This window comes from Centroberyx gerrardi, chromosome 23 (genome assembly GCF_048128805.1).
Source record: "Centroberyx gerrardi isolate f3 chromosome 23, fCenGer3.hap1.cur.20231027, whole genome shotgun sequence".
NCBI classification, from domain to species: domain Eukaryota; kingdom Metazoa; phylum Chordata; class Actinopteri; order Beryciformes; family Berycidae; genus Centroberyx; species Centroberyx gerrardi.
The window spans coordinates 23,517,813-23,528,861 of NC_136019.1; positions in this window are offsets into that span (position 1 = coordinate 23,517,813).

An 11,049-nucleotide genomic window follows, 5' to 3' on the forward strand; every position below is an offset into this window, starting at 1 on the left:
CTGTTTAAATTGAAACGGCTGAACCAAAGTATATGTGTATGTAATGTTAAAACTGTGGGAAATGTGGCAGTTTAAAACACTTCTTTGAAGGAGCTGTAATGAGTGTCCAAGTGATAAGTAATGATGTTAGAAATGTACTAAAATGTAAAAATAGTGAGAAGAAAAGGGTGAGCAAATGTGTAAAAGACACGTTAAAATGGAGAAGAGTGAAAAAATGAGAAGTGTGTGTGTCCAACAACGTGAGTGAGAGAAATGCTGGAAGGTAAGTATGAAAAGTAGGAAGAGTAAGAAGGCAGTGACAAGTAGTAATGTTAGAAATGTACTAAAATGTAATAATACTAACAAGTAAAAAGGTATGAAAATATGTAAAAGACATGTTAAAATGGAGAAGAGTGAAAAAAGGACAAGTGGAGAAGAGCTGCATGTGTAAGAGAGCAGCAGTGGAACAGAAAGTAGTGTGACAGAGTGGAGCCCTAGTGTTGAACAAACGTTAATAACTCAAAAACTATACATCATATTGTTTATATATTTACATTGTGAGTGAGAGCAGAAGTAGCTGAAGAGTTTAATATATAACATATGTATGTAATGTTAAAGTTGTGGAAGTGATTGAAGGTTAAAGACAAAATCTGTTCAAAAAAGGCACACAAGGAAAAGCACTGGTGTCGAACAAACATCCATATCTCAAAAACTACAAATCCCATCACTTAGATATTTACATTGTGATACACGGAAGAAGTATGTGAAGAGTTTGATATATAATATAATTATGTAGTGTGAAAATTGTGGGAGGTACTACAGTTTAAATACTGCAAGTGTAAAAAGAAAAATCTGTTTAAAGTAGTCAAAAAACTGTAAAGCAGTAGTGTTGAACAAACGTCCCTAACTCAAAAACTACAAGTGCTATCACTTAGATATTTACATTGTGAGTGACAGAAGAAATAGCCAAAGACTTTGATGTAAAATATATGTCTGTAGTGTAAAAATTGTGGGAATTGTGACAGTTTTGAAAAGTGTACAAGACAAGGCTGTTCAAAGGAGAGAAAAGTACTGTAAAACAGTTTTGCACTAGTGTTGAACAAACATCCCTAACTCAAAAAGTATAAAAGCTATGAGTTAGATATTTTTACATTGTGAGTGTCAGAAGAAGTAGCTGAACAGTTTGATATCTAATATGTGGATGTAGTGTGAAAGTTGTGGGAGTCATGACCGTTTAAGAAAATTGAATATTTAGTGAAAATCACAGCCTCTACAGTCTGTAGAGTCTGCTAGAGTGTGTGATGACATCACGCACTCTAGCATTTGAACAGTCCTCCCATAGACTTACATTGTAAAACAGAAAAATAGAAAAAAGTAGAATATTTTAAAAAGTAGAAATCAGATTGCTTATAAAAATACAAGCACGCATCTCCTAAAGAAGCTGAACAGTGGAAAGTTTGAACGGAGTCTCTAGGTGAAAGTATGTGGAAGGAGTTAGGTGCCGAAGAAATGTACGGTGGGGAATATTATCTGCAATACTAGAAAGGTGCATTTTCTGGAGAAAATGCGTGTGATTGCTGAGCGTGCAAACTGTGGCATATGTGGTGTGTGTAGGCACGTGTGGGCGTGGGTGTGTCCGTGTGCGTGTTTCTTAACATGACTGACCGTGGATCGTCTGTTTAAATTGAAACGGCTGAACCAAAGTATATGTGTATGTAATGTTAAAACTGTGGGAAATGTGGCAGTTTAAAACACTTCTTTGAAGGAGCTGTAATGAGTGTCCAAGTGATAAGTAATGATGTTAGAAATGTACTAAAATGTAAAAATAGTGAGAAGAAAAGGGTGAGCAAATGTGTAAAAGACACGTTAAAATGGAGAAGAGTGAAAAAATGAGAAGTGTGTGTGTCCAACAACGTGAGTGAGAGAAATGCTGGAAGGTAAGTATGAAAAGTAGGAAGAGTAAGAAGGCAGTGACAAGTAGTAATGTTAGAAATGTACTAAAATGTAATAATACTAACAAGTAAAAAGGTATGAAAATATGTAAAAGACATGTTAAAATGGAGAAGAGTGAAAAAAGGACAAGTGGAGAAGAGCTGCATGTGTAAGAGAGCAGCAGTGGAACAGAAAGTAGTGTGACAGAGTGGAGCCCTAGTGTCGAACAAACGTTAATAACTCAAAAACTATACATCATATTGCTTATATATTTACATTGTGAGTGAGAGCAGAAGTAGCTGAAGAGTTTAATATATAACAAAAATATGTAATGTTAAAGTTGTGGAAGTGATTGAAGGTTAAAAGACAAAATCTGTTCAAAAAAGGCACACACAATATAGCACTGGTGTCGAACAAACATCCATATCTCAAAAACTACAAATCCCATCACTTAGATATTTACATTGTGATACACAGAAGAAGTATGTGAAGAGTTTGATATGTAATATAATTATGTAGTGTGAAAATTGTGGGAAGTACTACAGTTTAAATACTGCAAGTGTAAAAAGAAAAAGCTGTTTAAAGTAGTCAAAAAACTGTAAAGCAGTAGTGTTGAACAAACGTCCCTAACTCAAAAACTACAAGTGCTATCACTTAAATATTTACATTGTGAGTGACAGAAGAAATAGCCAAAGACTTTGATGTAAAATGTATGTCTGTAGTGTGAAAATTGTGGGAATAGTGACAGTTTAGAAAAGTGTACAAACAAGGCTGTTCAAAGGAGAGAAAAGTACTGTAAAACACAGTTTTGCACTAGTGTTGAACAAACAGCCCTAACTCAAAAAGTATAAACATTATGGCTTAGATATTGACATTGTGAGTGGCAGAAGAAGTAGCAGAACAGTTTGATATCTAATATGTGGATGTAGTGTGAATGTTGTGGGAGTGATGACAGTTTAAGAAAATTGAATATTTAGTAAAAATCACAGCCTCTACAGTCTGTAGAGTCTGCTAGAGTGAGTGATGACATCACGCACTCTAGCGTTCGAACAGTCCTCCCATAGACTTACATTGTAAAACAGAAAAATAGAAAAAAGTAGAATATTTTAAAAAGTAGAAATCAGATTGCTTATAAAAATACAAGCACGCATCTCCTAAAGAAGCCGAACAGTGGAAAGTTTGAACGGAGTCTCTAGGTGAAAGTATGTGGAAGGAGTTAGGTGCCGAAGAAATGTACGGTGGGGAATATTATCTGCAATACTAGAAAGGTGCATTTTCTGGAGAAAATGCGTGTGATTGCTGAGAGTGCAAACTGTGGCACTGGTGCAGTTTAGTGTGGGTACAGCTCACCCTTTCTGTTGGCTGTCTGTGACTGGTCTATCACTCTCCTCTTTCCCTCTTTCTTATCCTATGGCTGTCATGGTATGTAGTGTTAAAGTTGTGGAAGTGGTTGAAGTTTCAAAGAAACAATCTGTTCAAAATAAGCACACCTGGTATAGCACTGGTGTTGAACAAACATTCATATCTCAAAAACTGAAAGATAGTCTATTAAAAAGCTAGAGAGTAGAGTGAGACAGACAGACAGACAGACAGAGAGAGTGTGTGTGTGGCCCCCCACGTGTGTATGAAAATGGAGAAGTGCAGAGCGCTGCATTAGGAGAGCAGCAGTGGCCCAAGTGGAGCTCAAACGTTCATAATTCAAAAACTACAAATCCCATCACTTAGATGTTTACACTGTGAGAGAGAGCAGGACTGGCTGAACATTTTAATGTGTAAAATATGCATGTAGTGTTAACATTTTGGAAATTGTGACAGTTCAAATATGTGTAAACAGAAAAAAGCTGTTCATAACAGCCAAAAACAGTATAGCACTAGTGTTGAACAAGCCATCATAGCTAAAAACCTACAAATCCCACAACTTAGGTATTTACATTGTGAGAGACAGAAGAAGTATGTGAACATTTTGATATATAATATATGTATGTAGTGTGTATTGTGGGAACTACTACAGTTTAAATACTGCATGTGTAAAAAGAAAAAGCTGTTTAAAATAGGCAAAATTACTGTAAAGCACTAGTGTTGAACAAACAGCCCTAACTCAAAAAGTATAAACGTTATGGCTTAGATATTGACATTGTGAGTGGCACAAGAAGTAGCTGAACAGTTTGATATCTAATATGTGGATGTAGTGTGAATGTTGTGGGAGTGATGACAGTTTAAGAAAATTGAATATTTAATGAAAATCACAGCCTCTACAGTCTGTAGAGTCTGCTAGAGTGAGTGATGACATCAGGTGCTCTAGCGTAGCTCCATAGGCTGCCATTATAAAGATTGAAAAAAGTCTAAAACTTAAACTGTGATTACTCAAAAAGTACAAAAGATATCAAAAAGCTGAATTAAAGTGATAAAGTACTAAAAGTGGTGACCTGTTTAAAGTTTGAATGGAGTTTCTAGCTGAAAGTATGAAAGAGTAGTTAGAGTTAAAACGGGGCATGGTTTGAACAGTCCTCCCATAGACTTACATTGTAAAACAGAAAAATAGAAAAAAGTAGAATATTTTAAAAAGTAGAAATCAGATTGCTTATAAAAATACAAGCACGCATCTCCTAAAGAAGCCGAACAGTGGAAAGTTTGAACGGAGTCTCTAGGTGAAAGTATGTGGAAGGAGTTAGGTGCCGAAGAAATGTACGGTGGGGAATATTATCTGCAATACTAGAAAGGTGCATTTTCTGGAGAAAATGCATGTGATTGCTGAGCGTGCAAACTGTGGCATATGTGGTGTGTGTAGGCACGTGTGGGCGTGGGTGTGTCCGTGTGCGTGTTTCTTAACATGACTGACCGTGGATCGTCTGTTTAAATTGAAACGGCTGAACCAAAGTATATGTGTATGTAATGTTAAAACTGTGGGAAATGTGGCAGTTTGAAACACTTCTTTGAAGGAGCTGTAATGAGTGTCCAAGTGATAAGTAATGATGTTAGAAATGTACTAAAATGTAAAAATAGTGAGAAGAAAAGGGTGAGCAAATGTGTAAAAGACACGTTAAAATGGAGAAGAGTGAAAAAATGAGAAGTGTGTGTGTCCAACAACGTGAGTGAGAGAAATGCTGGAAGGTAAGTATGAAAAGTAGGAAGAGTAAGAAGGCAGTGACAAGTAGTAATGTTAGAAATGTACTAAAATGTAATAATACTAACAAGTAAAAAGGTATGAAAATATGTAAAAGACATGTTAAAATGGAGAAGAGTGAAAAAAGGACAAGTGGAGAAGAGCTGCATGTGTAAGAGAGCAGCAGTGGAACAGAAAGTAGTGTGACAGAGTGGAGCCCTAGTGTCGAACAAACGTTAATAACTCAAAAACTATACATCATATTGCTTATATATTTATATTGTGAGTGAGAGCAGAAGTAGCTGAAGAGTTTAATATATAACATATGTATGTAATGTTAAAGTTGTGGAAGTGATTGAAGGTTGAAAGACAAAATCTGTTCAAAAAAGGCACACACAATATAGCACTGGTGTCGAACAAACATCCATATCTCAAAAACTACAAATCCCATCACTTAGATATTTACATTGTGATACACAGAAGAAGTATGTGAAGAGTTTGATATATAATATAATTATGTAGTGCGAAAATTGTGGGAAGTACTACAGTTTAAATACTGCAAGTGTAAAAAGAAAAAGCTGTTTAAAGTAGTCAAAAGACTGTAAAGCAGTAGTGTTGAACAAACGTCCCTAACTCAAAAACTACAAGTGCTATCACTTAGATATTTACATTGTGAGTGACAGAAGAAATAGCCAAAGACTTTGATGTAAAATTTATGTCTGTAGTGTGAAAATTGTGGGAATAGTGACAGTTTTGAAAAGTGTACAAGACAAGGCTGTTCAAAGGAGAGAAAAGTACTGTAAAACACAGTTTTGCACTAGTGTTGAACAAACAGCCCTAACTCAAAAAGTATAAACATTATGGCTTAGATATTGACATTGTGAGTGGCAGAAGAAGTAGCAGAACAGTTTGATATCTAATATGTGGATGTAGTGTGAATGTTGTGGGAGTGATGACAGTTTAAGAAAATTGAATATTTAGTAAAAATCACAACCTCTACAGTCTGTATAGTCTGCTAGAGTGAGTGATGACATCACGCACTCTAGCGTTCGAACAGTCCTCCCATAGACTTACATTGTAAAACAGAAAAATAGAAAAAAGTAGAATATTTTAAAAAGTAGACATCAGATTGCTTATAAAAATACAAGCACGCATCTCCTAAAGAAGCCGAACAGTGGAAAGTTTGAACGGAGTCTCTAGGTGAAAGTATGTGGAAGGAGTTAGGTGCCGAAGAAATGTACGGTGGGGAATATTATCTGCAATACTAGAAAGGTGCATTTTCTGGAGAAAATGCGTGTGATTGCTGAGCGTGCAAACTGTGGCATATGTGGTGTGTGTAGGCACGTGTGGGCGTGGGTGTGTCCGTGTGCGTGTTTCTTAACATGACTGACCGTGGATCGTCTGTTTAAATTGAAACGGCTGAACCAAAGTATATGTGTATGTAATGTTAAAACTGTGGGAAATGTGGCAGTTTAAAACACTTCTTTGAAGGAGCTGTAATGAGTGTCCAAGTGATAAGTAATGATGTTAGAAATGTACTAAAATGTAAAAATAGTGAGAAGAAAAGGGTGAGCAAATGTGTAAAAGACACGTTAAAATGGAGAAGAGTGAAAAAATGAGAAGTGTGTGTGTCCAACAACGTGAGTGAGAGAAATGCTGGAAGGTAAGTATGAAAAGTAGGAAGAGTAAGAAGGCAGTGACAAGTAGTAATGTTAGAAATGTACTAAAATGTAATAATACTAACAAGTAAAAAGGTATGAAAATATGTAAAAGACATGTTAAAATGTAGAAGAGTGAAAAAAGGACAAGTGGAGAAGAGCTGCATGTGTAAGAGAGCAGCAGTGGAACAGAAAGTAGTGTGACAGAGTGGAGCCCTAGTGTCGAACAAACGTTAATAACTCAAAAACTATACATCATATTGCTTATATATTTACATTGTGAGTGAGAGCAGAAGTAGCTGAAGAGTTTAATATATAACAAAAATATGTAATGTTAAAGTTGTGGAAGTGATTGAAGGTTAAAAGACAAAATCTGTTCAAAAAAGGCACACACAATATAGCACTGGTGTCGAACAAACATCCATATCTCAAAAACTACAAATCCCATCACTTAGATATTTACATTGTGATACACAGAAGAAGTATGTGAAGAGTTTGATATGTAATATAATTATGTAGTGTGAAAATTGTGGGAAGTACTACAGTTTAAATACTGCAAGTGTAAAAAGAAAAAGCTGTTTAAAGTAGTCAAAAAACTGTAAAGCAGTAGTGTTGAACAAACGTCCCTAACTCAAAAACTACAAGTGCTATCACTTAAATATTTACATTGTGAGTGACAGAAGAAATAGCCAAAGACTTTGATGTAAAATGTATGTCTGTAGTGTGAAAATTGTGGGAATAGTGACAGTTTAGAAAAGTGTACAAACAAGGCTGTTCAAAGGAGAGAAAAGTACTGTAAAACACAGTTTTGCACTAGTGTTGAACAAACAGCCCTAACTCAAAAAGTATAAACATTATGGCTTAGATATTGACATTGTGAGTGGCAGAAGAAGTAGCAGAACAGTTTGATATCTAATATGTGGATGTAGTGTGAATGTTGTGGGAGTGATGACAGTTTAAGAAAATTGAATATTTAGTAAAAATCACAGCCTCTACAGTCTGTAGAGTCTGCTAGAGTGAGTGATGACATCACGCACTCTAGCGTTCGAACAGTCCTCCCATAGACTTACATTGTAAAACAGAAAAATAGAAAAAAGTAGAATATTTTAAAAAGTAGAAATCAGATTGCTTATAAAAATACAAGCACGCATCTCCTAAAGAAGCCGAACAGTGGAAAGTTTGAACGGAGTCTCTAGGTGAAAGTATGTGGAAGGAGTTAGGTGCCGAAGAAATGTACGGTGGGGAATATTATCTGCAATACTAGAAAGGTGCATTTTCTGGAGAAAATGCGTGTGATTGCTGAACGTGCAAACTGTTGCTCGTGACAGCCCATAGTAACGAATACCTAGCATATGTGGTGTGTGTAGGCACGTGTGTGTGTCGGCGTGTCCGTGTGCGTGTTTCTTAACATGACTGACCGTGTATCAAATTGAAACGGCTGAACCAAAGTATATGTGTATGTAATGTTAAAACTGTGGGAAATGTGGCAGTTTGTGTGTCCAACAACGTGAGTGAGAGAAATGCTGGAAGGTACTAGTAGTATGAAAAGTAGGAAGAGTAAGAAGGCAGTGACAAGTAGTAATGTTAGAAATGTACTAAAATGTAATAATACTAACAAGTAAAAAGGTATGAAAATATGTAAAAGACATGTTAAAATGGAGAAGAGTGAAAAAAGGACAAGTGGAGAAGAGCTGCATGTGTAAGAGAGCAGCAGTGGAACAGAAAGTAGTGTGACAGAGTGGAGCCCTAGTGTCGAACAAACGTTAATAACTCAAAAACTATACATCATATTGCTTATATATTTACATTGTGAGTGAGAGCAGAAGTAGCTGAAGAGTTTAATATATAACATATGTATGTAATGTTAAAGTTGTGGAAGTGATTGAAGGTTAAAAGACAAAATCTGTTCAAAAAAGGCACACACAATATAGCACTGGTATCGAACAAACATCCATATCTCAAAAACTACAAATCCCATCACTTAGATATTTACATTGTGATACACGGAAGAAGTATGTGAAGAGTTTGATATATAATATAAGTACGTAGTGTGAAAATTGTGGGAGGTACTACAGTTTAAATACTGCAAGTGTAAAAAGAAAAAGCTGTTTAAAGTAGTCAAAAGACTGTAAAGCAGTAGTGTTGAACAAACGTCCCTAACTCAAAAACTACAAGTGCTATCACTTAGATATTTACATTGTGAGTGACAGAAGAAATAGCCAAAGAATTTGATGTAAAATATATGTCTGTAGTGTGAAAATTGTGGGAATAGTGACAGTTTAGAAAAGTGTACAAGACAAGGCTGTTCAAAGGAGAGAAAAGTACTGTAAAACACAGTTTTGCACTAGTGTTGAACAAACGTCCCTAACTGAAAAAGTATAAAAGCTATGAGTTAGATATTGACATTGTGAGTGGCAGAAGAAGTAGCAGAACAGTTTGATATCTAATATGTGGATGTAGTGTGAAAGTTGTGGGAGTCATGACCGTTTAAGAAAATTGAATATTTAGTGAAAATCACAGCCTCTACAGTCTGTAGAGTCTGCTAGAGTGTGTCATGACATCACGCACTCTAGCATTTGAACAGTCCTCCCATAGACTTACATTGTAAAATAGAAAAATAGAAAAAAGTAGAATATTTTAAAAAGTAGAAATCAGATTGCTTATAAAAATACAAGCACGCATCTCCTAAAGAAGCCGAACAGTGGAAAGTTTGAACGGAGTCTCTAGGTGAAAGTATGTGGAAGGAGTTAGGTGCCGAAGAAATGTACGGTGGGGAATATTATCTGCAATACTAGAAAGGTGCATTTTCTGGAGAAAATGCGTGTGATTGCTGAGCGTGCAAACTGTTGCTCGTGACAGCCCATAGTAACGAATACCTAGCATATGTGGTGTGTGTAGGCACGTGTGGGCGTGGGCGTGTGCGTGTTTCTTAACATGACTGACCGTGGATCGTCTGTTCAAATTGAAACGGCTGAACCAAAGTATAATATGTGTATGTAATGTTAAAACTGTGAGAAATGTGGCAGTTTAAAACACTTCTGTGAAGGAGCTGTAATGAGTGTCAAAGTGATAAGTAATAATGTTAGAAATGTACTAAAATTTCATAATAGTAACAAGTACAAAAGTAAGAAAATATGTAGGGAGGCTTATGTGTAAAAGGTGGAAGGAGATAGTAGGAAGACTATTTTGTAAAATCTGGAAGGTACAAGGAGTATGAATAGCAGGTATGAAGAGTAGATATATATTCAGTTGAAAAAAACAGAAAATACGAAAGTGACAAGTAATAATGTTAGAAATGTACTAAAATGTAACAGTACTAAGAAGTAAAAAGGTATAAAAATATGTAGTTGGTAGGAAGACTACGAAGGCTAACAAACTATCTGTTAGTAGGAAGGCTTATGTGAAAAGCTGGAAGGTACTAGTAGTATGAAGAGTAGGAAGGCAGTGACAAGTAATAATGTTAGAAATGTACTAAAATGTAATAATACTAACAAGTAAAAAAGGTATGAAAATATGTAAAAGACATGTTGAAATGAAGAAGAGTGAAATAAGCACAAGTGCTGCATGTGTAAGAGAGGAGGAGTGCAGCAGAAAATACTGTGAAATAGAGTGGGAATGTTCTAAAATGTACTAAAATGTAACAGTACTAAGAAGTAAAAAGGTATAAAAATATGTAGTTGGTAGGAAGACTACGAAGGCTAACAAACTATCTGTTAGTAGGAAGGCTTATGTGAAAAGCTGGAAGGTACTAGTAGTATGAAGAGTAGGAAGGCAGTGACAAGTAATAATGTTAGAAATGTACTAAAATGTAATAATACTAACAAGTAAAAAAGGTATGAAAATATGTAAAAGACATGTTGAAATGAAGAAGAGTGAAATAAGCACAAGTGCTGCATGTGTAAGAGAGGAGTGCAGCAGAAAATACTGTGAAATAGAGTGGGAATGTTCTAAAATGTACTAAAATGTAACAGTACTAAGAAGTAAAAAGGTATAAAAATATGTAGTTGGTAGGAAGACTACGAAGGCTAACAAACTATCTGTTAGTAGGAAGGCTTATGTGAAAAGCTGGAAGGTACTAGTAGTATGAAGAGTAGGAAGGCAGTGACAAGTAATAATGTTAGAAATGTACTAAAATGTAATAATACTAACAAGTAAAAAAGGTATGAAAATATGTAAAAGACATGTTGAAATGAAGAAGAGTGAAATAAGCACAAGTGCTGCATGTGTAAGAGAGGAGGAGTGCAGCAGAAAATACTGTGAAATAGAGTGGGAATGTTCTAAAATGTACTAAAATGTAACAGTACTAAGAAGTAAAAAGGTATAAAAATATGTAGTTGGTAGGAAGACTACGAAGGCTAACAAACTATCTGTTAGTAG